An 18,049-nucleotide genomic window follows, 5' to 3' on the forward strand; every position below is an offset into this window, starting at 1 on the left:
GAGCACAACACAAAAGTCAGAAAGTGATTAAGTCTAAAATGTCAGCACAAAGCGAAGGATGCTGGGAGAATTATACAAAGTGATACAAAGCTGCAAGAACATCTGAGAACATAAGAAATTAAATATCCCAAGTGTAATAACTTGACCATTGCTCAGATGTGAAGTTTTACCTGTAGGTTTGAAAGACTATTTCTTTTAGTGTATTGTGAGAATTTTTAACAACTATGCGAAGCCAAAGGCAAATTTCCATATCTGTGGACAATAAAGATTATTAATGTGGTAGAATGGCTAAGTCAAAGTTCAGTTACTAATCCAAATTATGCCCAATATTCTAAAATTAATAACCTTACATTATCCCATCCTGAGGTCTTTTATCTCAAAGACCTTTTTAAGGTAAAGATTGCAGTGAGTTATGCAACACACAATAAGAATGGCCTAGTAAAAGTCCAGACCTAAATCTGACTAAGATGGCCTTTCCCGTCAGTAACATAGATGACTGATTTTCATTTTGTATTAAAAAGTGTCTTTGCCTAAAATAAAAATTGGCTTGATTCCCATTGTTTGCAGTGTAATATTTTACGTCTGCTAACGTTTGATGCTAGCTGACTCTTGCAAACTATTCCAGCTTTTTGAGCTGTTGTATGCAAGGAAATTGAGAGCAGTACTACAATATATTGATAAAACATTTGGGACAAACCTCAAAAACAAACATCAAATTGCAAAGAAAATATGCACTAAATAGTACAAATAGTAGCTTTCCCCAATAACATAGTAAATAAAACAATCTGAAATTTTGTGGACTGGGAAAAAAGTTTTCTCTCATCAGTTTAAAGGAAGTGCTCCCTTTTTGGGGGGTTTGTGAACAGTGGAACTCTCTCTTGGTCTCCGGGTTGCTAATCAACCTGTGATTGCATTTCCTCTACCACATCTTCACAAGGCATCCAAATTCAAGAACAAATGAGAAGCAAAGTCACTGGCTATCAGGCAATCATATATCAGCCTACAAATGGAGAAAACATGAAACTGTGGTGAACCTTAGTCTTGGCCTATCAAAATTACTCCAAGAAGGCATCGTTGACTCATCCAGGACTAGATCACCAAGCATTATAAAAAAAAACATCCTTAAAAATTAGAATGTTTAGGCATAAGCTCAAGCGCCCTTGGGTTATGACAGTCAATAGGTGAGATGTAAGGGGGCACGAGAAGGAGGACTTTATTATTGTCTTTATTTAGTCTTGACTGGAAAACAAAACTCCGGCCACTAGGTGGCAGCAGTGTTCGAATGAATGAACAGCCTGCCACCTGTTGAACCCAGCAGAAGGAGTAGCCTGAACCAACACAATGGCGTAAACAGCTGACGAAGGAAGACACAAGCGCGGATGATTTGAAACTTAGCCACCTCCAGAGAAGAGAGCTGGAAAAGTTTGTGACGGTGAAAAGAAAAAATGGCAGCAGAGGTTAGTAAAGAAAGTATCACACAGATACGATAATTTTTATTTATTTTTCTTAAATACAAATATAAAGTCATGAGTTATGAGAATTATGAGAAAAAAAGTTGTTTTAATGGGGGCGGGGGAAGGCTTCAATACAGTTATTAAGAGCTGACATGACCAGCTCAGCAAGTCCGTGATTATGTCTTTGAACTAGACAAAATCTTACTATGACAATATTTGATGCTAATGTGTTTTTAAGCGTTTCCTTATTTGTAAGGAAGATAGCTACCACATCTTCACAAGATGCTCAGTATTTCCCATTGTAACGCAGTTCGGTGTATAGTTGTTATAAAATTATGACTTTATTCTCGTATTAAAAACAAACCGAACTTATTGGTCTGGACCTGCTGCGAGCAAGAAACTAGCGCACAGAAAAAGGCCAGGAAATAGACGGCGCCTATTTACTGTGACGCTTTACTTTTCATCTCTTCTGACAAGCTGAAATAAAAGCAATATTGTTGCAGATTTTGCATCAAAAAACTTTGGGAGCTATTTATCATTTGGAAAATAAGCTGGCAAGTTACTATTGTTTACAGTTTTAAAAAGTTGATAAGTGAGTGACTGACTACACAGTCTTCCATGAGTGCGTCTTTTTTGGCCCGTGTTAGAATCGATGTGTTTTTATGCTACTTTTGTCATTTTGATTCAAAATAATGTTTTGTATTACTTTCTGGAGGAGGGAGGGGAAAGAGCATGTTTCTTTAATCTAGCAAGAAACATGCTAGCTAGCTAGCATCACTGTCTGTATTCTATTGTGCTATGTGTATCACACATACGTGTATGCCCATCCATCCATCCATCCATCCATCCATCCATCCATCTTCCGTTTTCCATCTTCCGTTTATCTGGGGTCGGGTCGTGAGGGTAGCAGTCAAAGTAGGGAGGCCCAGACTTCCCCAGCCAGTTGGGCCAGCTCTTCTGGGGGGAACCCCATGGCATTCCCAGGCCAGCTGAGAAACATAGTCCCTCCAGTGTGTCCTGAGTCTTCCCCGGGGCCTCCTGACCAGATGCCCGAGCCACCTCAACTGGTTCCTCTCAATGTGAAGGAGCAGTGGCTCTACTCTGAGTCCCTCCTGGATGACTGACCTTCTCTTTCTAAGGGAGAGCCCAGACACCCTACTGGGAAAACTAATTTTGGTCACTTATACCCATGACTTCTTTCTTTTGGACATGACCCAAAGTTTATGACCATAGATGAGGGTAGGTATATTGACCGGTAAATCGAGAGCTTCAATTTGTGACTCAGCGCTCTCTTCATCACAACAGACCGGTACAGTGCCCGCTTCACTGCAGACTCTGTGCCAATTCGCCTGTTGATCTCCTGCTCCATTTTTCCCTCATTCGTGAACAAGATTCCCAGATACTTCAACTCCTCCACTTGCGGCAGGACATCCCACCCGACTGGGAGAAGGCACTCTACCATTTTCCGGCTCATTTATGTGTTTATAGCTATGAAGCTGGAGGCGTGGCTAACATAAAAATGTCTTTGATCCAAATCAATTAGGCGTAAAAAGATTTACCACAAATATCACCTTTAAAAATGACATCCATAATGGAACAACTCTGTTTGTTCTGTACTAAAGGGATACAAGTATATATTGGACAACTGTTATTATCCGAGTCACTTTCAGAAGAAATTAAACCGTAGAACTATTACTCTGCATCTCTATGTATAGAAATGGGGGTTTTGGGAAAAAAAAGGACCACCATTATTCTGTTTTACTAGAGCAATGTAGCATTTTCAGTTGTTTCCTCAGCTACTGTTGAAGTCTGCAGCTCCAGCACTCCAGAGCTTAAAATCAGGCCTCTTTGAATTCTTATGTAGGTCTCTTGAAAGCTTCGCAAAGTAGAACACATAACTTTTAAGACTAAATGTTGGCATTTGCGTTGGGATTTTGCACCACTCCCCTCCCCCCCTGCTCCCCCTCAGTCCACCAGACGTACACACGCACACACACACACACACACACACACACACACACACACACACACACACACACACACACACACACACACACACACACACACACACACCTTCTCAGTGTAGTCTGCAAAGGGCCCTGTCGTCATCCTGGATGGCAGTGCTCAGCGGGGGCTGCGGTACACAAACTAGGCCAACTATATAAAGTGGATGAATCTTCATTTTGAAATGGTTGCCATGGAGTATGTACAAGATGCTGCAGTGCAAAACTGGACACTTTGGAGCGTGTATGTGATGTGTGTGACCATCTTGGGTTGCTTAAAGATGCAACTCAACAGTCTAAATACATAAACGCATCAGATTCAGAGAGGGTTGGGGAGGATATTTGATCTTAGAAAACCCAACCAGAAAATGCCACACCTGTCGTGTTTCCTAAGTAACATTTATCAAAATGTGAGATTACTCCTAAAGAGCAACCCTGCCCGTTCTTCGGCGCAGGTTCCAGTCTGACTTCTCCTGACAGCCAGACCTTTCACTAATCCTGTTGATATTCACAAACGGGCACGTACGGGAGTCAACTCGGCGTGTCGAACTCTCCCGTCCTTCGAGTGACAGGCAGGGGATCAATGAGGACGCACGCCTTTTCTGAAGTCCAGCTTTTCCTTAATGAACAGACGGCTCGGCTTCAGAGCGATGGTAACAAGGAGAGGCGTTCCGGCCGGCCCCGCTGGTCGTCCTCGCGCCTCTGCAGCGTCTCACCTGTCAAAAATATTGACGGTGCTGACTCTAATGTCAGCCGCAGCGGCGCCGAGTGTGCAGATACATGGTGGCAAAGAACCGACGGTTCAGGAAAAGAGTTCAGAGTGATTTTAACACTGATACTCACCTGAGATTTTACCAGGGTTTTTTTATGGACCCTCCTACTACTAAATAAGGAGAGAAAGCAGACCTAGTTAGTGATTTTGGGGTTCTTGATGTTTTAATCTGAATTGAGAGATTTTGGTCACAGATGTATTGTTTATTGTTCTTAATTTATCATAGCCTGGTAAAAACCAAATTCTTTGTTCTAATCTTTGCTTCGTACAGAGGCCGTTGGGAAACGATTGCTTCCTAGACCCATGGACTCCGTTGAAGTTGTAAACGACTGAATCTGATTTTACCCAATTGCTAACATTTATCTGTGTTGTATGTAATATGCTAGCTTGATGAAGCTTACCAGAAATTGTGTGCACTTTAAACGGTCGTGGTGGGGGACGGACCCCCACCGCGAAGAAAAAGGTGCCGAGCCGAATGACATCTTTAAGACAACAGCAATAGAATGTCTTAAAACTTCCTCTTGGTCCGACCTTAATTGCTCAATATTTGAAAGAGCGGCCAACATCGACTGAATGACTTTGTTCACTTCCTCTGCTGTCGTTTCTCAACTTCTTCAACCCTATCTGGGCAGACTACAATTCTAAAATGGCACAAAAAATGAACGTCATTCGCACACTCCTCCTCAAACGAGCGGTTTGGCAGTGCTATAACATATAATGCTATATGTTATAGCATGATATAACATATGTCATGCTATATATGTTTTATCACATGTAGCATGACATATGCTCGTCTAACCCAGTTGAACGGCTACACCAAAGAGCAGAGGGAGGAGAAATGTTCTCACTATCTCTTCCATCAATCCTAATGGGCAATGATTGCATCCCCTACTCCAACTTCTTTGCCCTCTAGACATTCGACCAGAAAGTGGTTTAGCAAAAGCAAATGAGCCGAATTAGCAGCGCTTGCAAACAACTTACATTGTCTTCAATAGTGAAATATTCTCTTTGCTGCCAGGATATTGAGCTGTTAGCATGTCATGATTGTCATACAGCAACAGTCTTTAGTCAGAGGCTGATTGCTACCCAACATCCATTCCCACCGACCACTCGACAACTCTTTGATAAATACTCTCCAAAAACTACAAACTTAAAAATTCTGGCGCCCTACTTCTTCCCCTCCACCCCCACAGCCCCGTCTTGTTGTTCCCTCTGCTGTTCTCGTTAGCGCCGCTCAGTTCGTTCACCTCTCATTAGCTTCTCCTCTGCTGACTGGAGGCACCTGTCCTCCGGTCCCACAGCGGATATCTCACCCTCTGTTTAAATCAATTTCTATGTTAAATAGCTGCTGGGAGGGACGGGAGGGAAAGGGAAGGTGGGTGGAGGGGGTTGCTTCGGTTAGGGTGAGTGAGGCATTACACCCAACCACAACTCTTTCACACCTCTGACCCTCCGGGGTGATCCACGGTCCCTGTCGGCTTTGCTGTGGCTGCCACTCCCCCTCTGCCCCATCTCCCCCTCTCTGCTGGTTCAGCCTTTTATCTCTCCGTGTTCTCCCCTTTGGCTTTTCTCTTTCATTTCATTCCCCTCTCCATCTTTCCTCTTTTTTTTTTCATTCTGTATTTTGACTTCCATTCCCCCAGTGTGACCCAGGGCATGTTCTCATTTCAGATTAGAGCTCTAAAAAGGCTTGTGACAAGGTGGTGTGTGTGCATTTGTTTGTGTGCGTGTGTGTGTGTGTGTGTTTGGCCCTTTAGCTATTAGCTGATGTATTGCTTCAAATGTAGTCTCTGTGTTATAAAACCTGTTCCTGCAAAACCATGGGATCTTAATGGAAGCCTTTTTTTCTTTTAAGATGCAAGGACGCAAATGATCTGCTGTCATTAACTGTCATTTAGATGGTTATAGTGCAAAAACAGAAAACCAGGGTGACCTGAGATAAACCTTAAGGGCTCACTGTGGAGGATTACATGTGAGCATAAATGTCAGTGATATCTTAGTTTTGTGTTTTATAAAGGGGAGGTGAAAACCAGTGCTGTCATGGTTAAGATGTTTGCTTTCTGCATATTAAGCTGTCTATTTATCAGCATTTTTTTTACTGAGGCTACAGGCAGCTACACAGTGGAGTAGTTGCTCCTTTGCAGCAAGAAAGTCTTGGGTTTGAATCCTGCCCAGAGGACTGAGTTGGGAGGTACTCCAGCTTCCTTGCGCAGTCCAAAAACATGATTGTTTGGTTAACTGGTCTGTCTGAATTGTCCTTGTGAATGGTTGTTTGTCCAATTTCTGTTTAGTTGTTTCCACTTAAAATGAAACTTTCAATACGGTCAGAAAAAAAAGAAAACATCATCCTTGGTCCAGAATTTTCTATCAAAGAACAAGACAGGGTTTTTTTTGTTTAATTGCCGTGTTTCCATTAAGCAAATATCAAATTGTGTGTAATTATGTAGTCTGTGGACTATGCAATGCAGCTTGTGTTGCTCTGCGATAAACTGGCGGCTTGTACTATACCCTAGCTTTCATTCACTGACTGCTGAAGATGATCATCAACCTCATATCTAAGTACTCTAACGGCTCAGGAAACTGGAACACCTGGAGCAATGCCAGTTGACTTGGTATTAGCTAGCATCTGCAAAGCAGCTAATATAGGAGCTACATCCATTTCATTGGCATTGAATAAAGAAGACTGTAGATGTGAGCTTCTGTGGTGGCGAGGTAAAATCCAGCTCCTGGTGTTTGCTTTGTCCCACAGGGTCTGGTCTCTCGGCTATTGAGAAACGATTGCTCCCTCGAAGCGTGAACTGTGTTGAAGTTTTAAATTTCACACAGTCTTTAACGTTTGGCCGTGGTGTATGTTGTGTGCCAGTTCAATGTTATGAAGCTTACTGGAAATTGCCTGCGCTGTAAACAACCAGACCAGACGGCTGTTAATGTTAATTCAATAGCAGCAGTATAGGAGCAGTAAAGAGGTTTGTGTATCAAGCAAAACTGCATAGGAAGGCAACAAGAAAAGCTTCTTCTGTGATAGAGCTAGGATGCTTTCCACTCTGTGTATTAATGCATAATAAGATAGGGGTGAATATTTATGCAATCAATTATTTTTTTTAAATTTGTATTTAATTTTCATTCTTTTTTAGAAGTTAGTTGTCTTTGTCAAAAAAAATTGTCATAAAAAGTCAAATTTAGTTCATCCTGACTGATTTTGAGCGTCAATAAAAGGGTAAAATATCAGAGGGTTAGTACTTTTAAACAATACTGTATGTTAATCATAACTTAAAGTTGCCACTTCATTTTTTAATATATCTTTTTTTTCTTGCTGTAGTCACATGTCATGCACACTGTAGCAGCAAATGAATCAACCTATAAATGCCAAAAAACTTTACACACAATTGAATAATCTGTCCCTGACTCGTGAGTCCATATCAACATTCTGTTGTCCGGTCACTATCGTTATATCATATGAGTGAGTCAGGAAAATAAAGTTATCAAAATTTATTTTTGACACTTTTGTGATGATGTTTAATCAAATAATTTGAGGGCAAATAAGAGCACTTTGTAGTGACTTTAATGGCTTAGCTGGAAACCATAAAATTCGGAGGTATTAGGTGTACAACACACAGTTAAACTTGAAGACTGTAAAAGCTGTGCTATTAATGGGCTGGTAGATGTTGGGTAATGTGTGTCTTCTCCAGTAAGATTCTGCTCATAGAGTCCAATATAAGCTGTTAGCCCGTGTTATAATGAGAAAAAACGCCCTTTAAACTGCTGCAGAAATCAGTATTTTTCTTCCGCTTACAGATACTGACAGCCCCTCAAGCTTTCTCTTGTAAAGAGTAGTCTAATAACTATGCTGTGCCATTGCAACTTGATGTAATTACAGCCTTGTTGCAGATTAGCACATACACAATGCAAATTACCCATTAATCGGCCAAGTATACGCGTGTGTGTCAGCGTCTTCGTGCATGCATGGCATTGTGAATTGTAGCTGCAACTTCAGTGCAGCGTCTGATTCCAGTCGGAGCAGCGCATCTGATGAGATAAGAGATTAATGACTCTGCCTTAATCTCCATATAAAGGAAATGAGCCTGCTTGCAGATAAGACCATCACCTAAAGATTAATGAAATGGTTAGGAAACTCTGGTGTTACCCTGCTATAAAAACACACACAGATACACACACACAAAACGCAGTGCAGTGACAGGATATGATGGATGACGACAAGGACTAAGAGATACCCTCACTTGATCATTTAGCATTTACATGTACAGTGTGTTTATTGGCCGTCATGCCTCATGGGGGGAATTCATTATAAACCGCTGTAGCTCAGCTAAACTTGTGCCCTCACACCATGTCTTGCGCCCAGCGCTGGATTTGAACGCTTAATATTCACAAGCTGAGCATGCACAAACAGTCGCATCTTTAATTTAAACCCAGGACTCTATCTGCACGCCCTCGTCGTCGAGGAGATGCGCGAGTCGCGTATCATCGGCGTAAAGTATGAGCCGTGATCAGCGATGCTGTAACTGAGTGGCGGGGGAAGACAAAGGATCATGAAACTTTACAGCACTCTCTTCCTCCTGGTACATGCCATTAAAATGTAATATATTGGATGAGTTCCATGACAAACTGGGAGTATTGCAAGGCGGTGCATAGTTCCCACAAGCTCGGGTTTGTTTTATTCTTTAAATTAACGTTAACTTCAGCAAAATGCTCTGTTAAAGCTAAATAATATCCAGGATTTTCATAGGCTTAGCATATAGGCCTCTGATATTAATAACAGGATTCAGCACAAAGTAGTATGAAATTGTAGGCCTTTCAAGTTGGCAAATTTTGCTGGACAATAAATTCTTCCAGTAGTTGCGGCGATAAATGATAATGTTGTTTTTGAGACGATTTTCAAGTAATATCTTGATAATGGAATAATTCAGTTTATTTAAATGGGACAGTGCATATTAATGAAAGTACAATATTGTAAATATGCTGAATTTAGCTAATTGCGTTGTAGACAAAATTACCTTTCAAAAATGAAAATAAGTATTCAGAGAAGACAATAAATGGATGGTAGTTCTGGGGGAGCTGTAGAGATCCAAAGCTCAGTTTTATTCTGGCCAACGTTGAAAGGGGCGTATTGTTCCCATTGTGACGCATTGTGATGGACAAGGAAACTGGTGAGAGGTGATGGTCAGATAACAGAAGTCAATGCTTTTGAAGACAACACACTACAGGAAACTTGAAAATGGACGAAAGTTCCCCATCCAACAGGACATCAGTAAAAAACATACATTCAGAGATACAATGGAATGCTTTATAGATCAGGGCACATTCATGAATTTGGGTGCCAAGTCAAAGACTTAACTATAGATTGGCAAGAGTTGAAATGTAATTTTCACAGATGCTTTCAATCAAATCTGTCTGGGCTTAAGCAGTTTTGCAAATTTGAATAAGCTCTGCAGCTTTTAGGGCCTGTTGTGCTTATCCAGTGATCATCAGGAGAGAGGCAGGGTACGCCCTTTTTGGAATGGTACATGTTACCATTCCATAAAGCACAGAATAAACAAGACTCTTATAGGCAATTAAAGGAGACCAATCAAAGTAACATCCTCTCTTTTTGGACTGTTGGACGTAAGGAAACACAAGAATGAAACGGGGGATGAAAGACTGGCTGAGATTTTAACCTAGGACCTTCTTGCGTCAAAGCAACGTTGCCAGCAATTGCATCACTGTGCATCCTTCTAAGTTTCACAAAGTGTCAGCGGCTCAAAAGAAAACAAAAGCACCCCGCGCTTAACAAGCCATCAATTTTCCTTCTACTTCACAGTAAGAAGTACTTTATGTTATCCTATCGCATGTGCTCTCAGAAAGGGTAATTCCATTGTTTTCTCCAACAAAGCCTCTGCAAAGAGTATAAAGAAGCAGCTCACTGCAGTTCCTCCTGTGGCTTGACGGCAGGGGCCACGCCTGCAGAGAAGAGGAGAGGTAGCAGTGAGGGGATTGGTGAGGCATTGTTGGGGTAATGGAATGCAACCTGCTCAGTATGCGCTAAAAATGTGACCATAGCCGTGCCAGGCAAAAAATAAATCCGTGTGATTCCTTGGAGGAAAGGCTGGTGTCAGCCACTTGTTTTGCCACTTCTATCTTTTTCATAAACCCTGAACAGCCTGCTGGCTTTTGTTTTCTTCCTTCAGACCTGTCAGGCAGAATAGTCACATCTGCTCCCCTCCGCCCATATCTCCTTCAATTCAGGGGGACACAGTTGGCAAAGCTGCCAGCTGCTGGCCAGAAATGTAAGAGTATGTACAGTTTGTACGCAGCGGTAGTCTAGTGTGTGTGTGTGTGTGTGTTGTGTGCCTGTGAGTGTTGATGGCAAATGGTTAACCGGTGCTTGTCACATGGGACGTCATTAGGCCTAGCGTGGCAGAAACCGGGATGAAGATGGAAGCTTGGGGAGAGACGGAAATTTCAGGCAATTCCGAGGAGAAGCTTGTGCTTTCAGAGTGAGGGGTTGATTATGAGAGTGGAAGTTTACGTAGTTTAGTTTTCCTTCCCTTGCTCTGTTCTGCTCTCACACCCACACAGCCTTGCTATTGCTCTAGCAACAGATTGTGGGCTCCTAACTACGTTCCACAGCTCACATCTTTGTCAGAGCAAAATGCCAGTTTGGGCCAATTGGCTGCACCTAAAGAACTTAATGTTCCCCTGCTAATTATATAGAGCAACAATAACAAGTAGGGAAAAAACTGGAATAGAATGTGAAAGTTTCATCATAACCCCCCCAACTTCAAATTCATCTGGTCACCAACAGGTATTTTAATTGGGTACAACTTCATGCCGAAATTTAGAATACAAAAATAACAAATGAAATGTGACATTCTAATCTTAAATGTCATATTTTAGCTGTAAGTGAAAAGCATAAACGGAATTAACAAAGATAAATGCAAAATTCTAAAAACATCAATCTGTGTCTAATGGTCTGTTAAAATGTTTCATTTTGTGAATTGTTACTGAAAAAGCCCTTTGCTTTTTACCTGCGGTCTTTAACTGCGGTCAGGGGCCACATGAAATTACTCCAAGGGCCACAAATGATTCCAGAGCCTTTGGACATGCCTGCCTGAGGGTCTTAACTTTGTTTCTTGCAGATGTGAATAAGGGATCTGTTGGGATCTTTAGGGTGTGAGGAGTTCATAGCTAAGTGGCAAAGGGCTGGGATGTGATGGTTCTCCATAGGAAAAGGATAGAATAACCCTTGTAGATACAGGGTCAGTCTCAGTTGCAACTGGAGCATTTAAAGTAGCTTTGTAACTAGTTCTTGAGGGGAGAGTAGGATGGAGGTGGCTAGACAGATGGTGACCTGGTCTGGAGTACTTGAGGTGCTGCTTATGTCTATCATGGTAAGAGAAAGCCACAAGTCAAAAAGTGAAGCAGTTGAGTTACTGGTTTGTCTATGAGCCAAGCCTCAGTTGGATCATAGATCCAACTGTCTATTTGGTTATTTGTGTCATAACCAAAAAAATAAGATCCTGGATACAGCACTCCTTCATTTTCTCTTGAGCACAAGTCTGCAACTCCAGTCGTCAAGAGCAGATATTCTGCAACGTTTAGATGTGTCACCGTTCCAACACACCTGGAGGTTTATTCTAGGCATGTCTCACTGAGAAGAGACAAAGACTGGTTGGTTGGTTGGCAATCATCGGATTAATCGATACTCAGACCTATTGGAAAAGTGTGTGCAACTCTAATAAAGTTTAAATAAGACAATGGTAAATTTATTCTATTTGGGAATGTCTTTTGAGGTTTTTGTTGACCTTTCTGAAGTGTTCCCAAAGTCCTGACCTCAACCACATTTAAAAAAAATAGATCATAAGACCGGAAAACCAGACATTTTAGAAGAACTCTACCAGTTCTGCCAACAAAAGTCATCAAATAGCCACCAGAAATATCATTGAAAGATGTTGGTGGCAACCAAGTTGGAGCTGAACAATAGCTCTATTTTTAAAATCCAGACATTTTCACACTTTGCTTCTCCATACAGTTGCTTCTCTCTGTCTAAGGCAGAGCACAACCTGGACAGCTCCATCACATGACAGACAGACAGACAGATGAGACAATGCACCTTCACTTATAGCAACCTATAATCACCGGTTTATCCAGAGTGAATGTATTTAGTGGAAGACCTTAAGACAACACATTCAGGTATGGGAAGAATATGAATATTCTATAAAGTCTTTGCGCCGATGACATTCCTACTGCCAACCTTACTACTATTGGTGCTGAACCCCAAACCACAACACGGCTACTGCTCTGTTGTTTTTCTGTTTCCTGAAGATGCGTTGATCTGTGCGTCATCATCCTATTACTTGTTTCAGGTGAAGTTGATGGACAGTGCAGTGAAATGAGCAATGGAGGTTAAATTCATATACGTAAATCCTTCAAATTGATTTGTTTCTTGCGTTCTTTTTCTATTCCTGAGTCAGTAGAGATCGGTTTCTGCTTTTTTTTTTTGTAAAATAGCACAAAAAATGGTGTGTTCTTGGTCCGAACAGTTGATGGAGAGGTGATGGTTGACAGATGTTTGATGAGAAATGTCCCAACTGTCAAGTTTGGGATGATTGAGTAAGTGCTCGGTCCATGTCAGCGTTGTCAGAACTACAGATCAATACTGTAGAAGCTGTCTGAAGTCAGCTATTATTTACAACTTTACTGTCAAAGAGAGCCTGGAAGAAGCTTTCATTCCAGTTGAGCATTTTTTCCTTCTTTGTCACGTCACAACTACAAACTGCAGTGTCTTCTGTTGGATTTTTATTTGGTAGACCAACACATCTTAAAGACACCTCAAAGAATTGGGTCGCAGCAAACGTGAAAGAAGGTGCTCTGGTCAGATCAGAAGAAAAGTATCGTATTATGTGGTGAGACGTGTTTTATTAGCAAGGATGAGTCAGTCAGTTTGAGATTATGGAAAGAAGGACAGAACTACAAAGAGGGAAATCCTGAAAGAAAAACCTTTGAGGCCCCAAAATTTGGTGTTTCTGCTGGAAATTTAAAGAAAACGTTTTTCTCTTAATGCAACAAAATATAGAGGACGTCAGAGGTCTATGAATAATTTTTCTAGCCACTGCAAGTCAAGGTCAAAGTGTTTCTATTACAAATCTATGCAAAACTTTGTGGATGTTACCCTAATGTTGAAAAACGCAATTTCGCAATTGCGGTATTTCCATTAAATTAGAAATGCAGTAAAGATCACACACAAATAAGTTAGTTCTCGTGATAATTCATTAAAAACACACCGCCCCGTCATCCTCCGACCGTCTTCTTCATCGTTTCCACCAACTGGATCAACAACGTGATCAACGACCGGATCTATAACATCCGGTTGCTGATCATGTGACTCGTGATGCGAACAAAGGATTTCCATCGCAGTTTTCGAAATACACCAGTTTTGATACATGCATTAAGCAACTCATCCTAGCACCACAACCTTTCATCATAAAAGGTGAGGGTGGGTTTTTTTTTTTTTTTTTTTTTCCAAAATTAGTGTTCTTATTAAGCAATTTTCTTTTTGTAACTCCGATATGCTCAATTATATGGCCAATGGAAAACTAGCTAATGAGCTGAAATGGGTTCCGTTTTCAAACTGAACTTCTGATTTGACACAAGCACTCGCATGACAACAAATTAGCAAAATTAAAAATTCCTCTTTTTCTTCTTGTACAAAACAATGTTACTTGCTTCAAAAACTACTTTATGTGGAAAAACGCCTTCTATGGAAGAAAAAAACAACTGAATTTATTCTCTGAAAGGTGGAAACACCAGCCAAATATAATAAGGTAAGACACCTTGTATTGAATGAATTATTTCTGCTTCGCTGCACCAAAACTTTCTCAGCAGCAAATCCTTCCTGCAGTACTGGACTAGAAAAGAAAACGGGGCCATACAAGCAAAGATGAGGAGGTGGGATAAACCCCCCCCCCCTCCCCCGCTGCTCTATATATATATATATAAAAAAAAGCCATGTATGTAAAAGGGAGAAGGTGTGACTTTGTCCTCTTTGTAGATTGTAAGAAAGCACGCTGAGCTCCGCAAAGCTCCACTGCTCTTCCGCCTCGCTCTCTTCCCGCCTTGGAATCGGCGGTATTCAGACTTGGGGACCGTAGCGAGCTCCTAGGCCCGTCTTTCATCCCTTGCACATAAGAAGGAACGAGGCTTTGTATTATAGTGGCACAGCTTAGAAGAATATTACTTAAGCCCACGCAGACAGACAATGCCTGACCATAAATAAATAATACCCATTTCACCAAGCAGTGCAGCGTTAAGAAGTACAAGAGGAAGACATTGAGAACCGAGGAAGGAGGGGGATTGGAAGTGGGGGGGCAGAGAGGCGGGGAATCAGGCTTCAGAAGACAGATGTATGAAAGGGAGAAGACTTTGAGAGAGGAAATTAAAAGCCAAGACCAAAGACAACTTAATGGCACGCTATTTACCTTTCTTTTTTTACCTCCATCTTCTCCCATTCCTCCCCAAATCTTCCTCCTCGCTTCCATCTGTATTTTCCCTCCGTTTGGCTGCACGTTTGTCCAAACTCTCACGAGTCTGAGCTTATTGTCCACTGCTGAAATGGAGCAAACATTGCATTATGCTTGTCATTATAATTGGGCATTGTTTTGGGATGCTTACGCTAATTAAATGCTTAATAATTAATGTGCCTGGAAGTTTGCACCTCTGCTCAACTTTGCATTCAGAGATTCCTGCCGGGCTGGAAGAAAGCCGGTGGAAAAATCAATTGTTTACAACTCCTGTAAAAGCCTGTGGAGGTAATGTCAACGCAGCCATCTGGAGCTGTAATACATTAGGGGCCTGTTAGGAAAATGGAACTTGCTAAAAAGCTTTTCACAGGAACTTTCTGGATTTGTTTGCTCTCTAAGTAGAATATTTAATAATAACATGTAGTTGAGGAAATATGTTACTGTGTACAAGGAAGCTAGGCATAGGCTAAAGAGCTGCTCGGTCACAGCTATGGAGGCACTTGGTACTTTTACCCTTCACTTAACATCAATCAAATACACAATCCAACAACTCCTAAACACTGATACAGACAAGTTGTGACCTGCATAATGTGCCACAGTAACAAGGTGATAATTGTGTCACCAATCCCAGATGCTAAAGGAAGCTCGTTCAGTTCAAGACAGCATAAACGTTACCTTGAATTTAGCTAGATATGCGATAATCTTCGCTTCCCCTGGAAGTCACAAGTTGCCCTGTCTCCTTACGGTAGCCAACATATTCCCATAAAGCAGACTTTATTCTTTTAGATGGGGGCCACAGTTTTTTCCAGCAGGCATTCAAAGTTTTCAGCTTTCATCTCCTGAATGGCCAATCTGAATTACTTGTATTTAAATACCGTAACATTATTGACACACAGGTAGAGAAGGAGCTTGGAGACTGTTTAGCCAATCAGGACGCAGAACACAATGCACTGTGAAAAAAACTGCACAAAAAAATCCGCGAAGCAGCGAGACCATGAAAGGTGAACCGCGTTATAGCGAGGGACCACTGTACCTTGAATACCGGAACCGGCCCGTGCCTACAGGCACTAAAGGCCAACTCATAGAGAAAATGCCTTTGTCTATAGAAAATAGTTTCCCCTATGTTAAGGAGAAGGGACAAATTCCCAAAGAATCTCCCTAGGGCTTTGGGAGACTTGGCCTACCTCAAGGTAAGAGGTGAGATTCAACCTTAATGGATCACAAGTCTATCACAAACTATTAGGGCAATGAAAGTGAAAAATCAGAACAATGATCTGTATACTGTACCTCCACAATCCTTACTGAAGACAGGATTGGTGCCCGTCTTCAGCAGTCAGTATTTACTGTAAGTGGTGAGTTATACCTTGAACAGTTCAAAAGTCAGAAGACTTATTGTGGCTCAACTCACTTGTGCTGTCTGATCATCTTCATGTAAAGTGAAGCAATGCTTAAACATCCTCAATTGTTTGATGGAACAAGTAATGGATCTGCTGACCTTGTGCCAGCTGATTCATTGGACTAGAACTCGATGCCCTGCAGCACCACCTTGTCGATGTTGTCTTAGGTATTTCCAACATTAGCTAAGCCAACTTTCTGAAATTTAAAACGGCATCAGAATGGGAAAGAAAAGGGATTTAAGTGACGTGGAGCATGGCAAAGTTGTTTGGGCCAGATGAGTGAGAGTATTTCAGACGATATTGATCTGCTAAGTCTTTCATACAACAATCTCTCAGAATTACAGAGGATGGTCCAATAAAATTATAAAAAACTATTGAGATGCAGTTGTCTGGACCTAATCAAATTGATATGAGATTGGAAAAATATATCATGGTTTGCTGAGTGGTTGGGTCAGAATCTGGTGTAAACCAATGGACCCATAATGCCTTGTATTGACATTTGGTGGTGTAATGGTCTCTTTGAAAATGCCAGTCAGTAAGTTTCGAAGAGGCATTGGGCTTTGCTTTTTCAGCTTCCTAATCTTCATTTTAGATATCTGTTCCAAAGAAGCTCCCACCAGTAGGTACATTTTCGGCAAAGAATTTAGAGGTACAGAAAAATCTGTGACTACAGAACCGTGACTAGGGGGTCCATTGCATTTCTTTCAGCTTGTTGGGGTTGTCTGTCTTTTTATTTTTTATGTTGTTTACAGTTTGGCAAATAACTGCAGTAGTTTGTGAAGTTTGCAGCACAAAATAACAGAAAAGCTAAGCATCACTATCTGCTGTGTGCAAAGCTTGGTCGGAAGTCAATAAACCAAGGATTTATCGTCAACAGAACCCATTTCTTTACTTTGTAATCAATTTATGACCAAGACTTTTAATCTTTTGTAAGACTAATGGCAAATCTATGTTATTCACCTTTAAAATGAAATTCTAATCATCTTAACACCCCTCACCTCGGTGTTTTCTGTCACTTATTTGGGTCATGACGACCACGATGTTGATGCTTGTTCAGATTCTCCTGCACTCTGTGAACTGTAGGAGCAGATTTCTTCTCTTGTTCTTTTACCAGAATCTTAAATCTTAACCTGATCAATAGAAACTTGATGGATCTTGTGTGTCCTCAGTTGCCTCGGTTAAAGGTAAACAGAGGGGAAGTAACTGGAAAGTTTAAGACCCTGCTATTGGAAAAAAAGGGCCTGCTGTAACACAGTGAATTTCATGCACCGCCAACAAGGCCTGCTGTTTAATCAATATGCTGTGCAGGTTGGACTTACAGCACTTAAAACTTGTATTGATCCGTTTGCCTTTTTGGCTTCCATAATTCACTATGACCCTGGACAGCCGTAGGGTCTGTGCAGTAACTAAGGTTTGGACAGCGAAGGCAAGAAAAAAAAAATCTGGACTTGGTACAAATTTAACAGCTAAGAAAACAAAGTATGGGTTTAGTGTTTGTCTATATTTTATCCCAACTTGGATGTCCTTGGTTTGACATGCAGGGAAAGGAAATGATGCGGTATCGTATTGTCACAATATCTCATGACTCCAGATGAAGGATTTTTTTTTTTTACTTCAAATTTTGTTTGTGGAAAACTTAAAATGTTTTGTGCTGACATGCAACATGGAATATTTTACTCTAAATACCTAAACGCCTCTTCTTGATTTGGCACCCTGCTAATGACTTTAAATGGCATCTGCTGAAACAGTTCCACCAAAAGGAAAACGCAAAATACCAATTTTAGTTTTCCATGGTAAGGGAGTCACTTTGAAATCCATAACTATACTATTTCCAGTACATCCAGTAGATTTTATACGAGGTAATTTACTGTGACTTTCTAGTTTTCTTTTTAACTTTCTTTCTCTGGAA

The 18,049-nt window shown here is 41.1% G+C and overlaps 1 long non-coding RNA gene across 1 annotated transcript in view; it reads left to right on the forward strand.

The window, feature by feature from the left end:
* The first annotated feature begins 607 nt into the window (after positions 1–607).
* The window catches only part of LOC103472040 (uncharacterized), a 43,649-nt gene continuing 26,207 nt past the window's right edge, over positions 608–18,049 (forward strand). The window contains exon 1 of the long non-coding RNA XR_534792.2: positions 608–1,457. This is a non-coding gene — a long non-coding RNA (uncharacterized LOC103472040). The remainder of the gene's footprint in view (positions 1,458–18,049) is intronic.

The sequence above is a fragment of the Poecilia reticulata genome, chromosome 11, assembly GCF_904066995.2.
Source record: "Poecilia reticulata chromosome 11, P_reticulata-male-v2, whole genome shotgun sequence".
In the NCBI taxonomy this organism is placed as follows: Eukaryota; Metazoa; Chordata; class Actinopteri; order Cyprinodontiformes; family Poeciliidae; genus Poecilia; species Poecilia reticulata.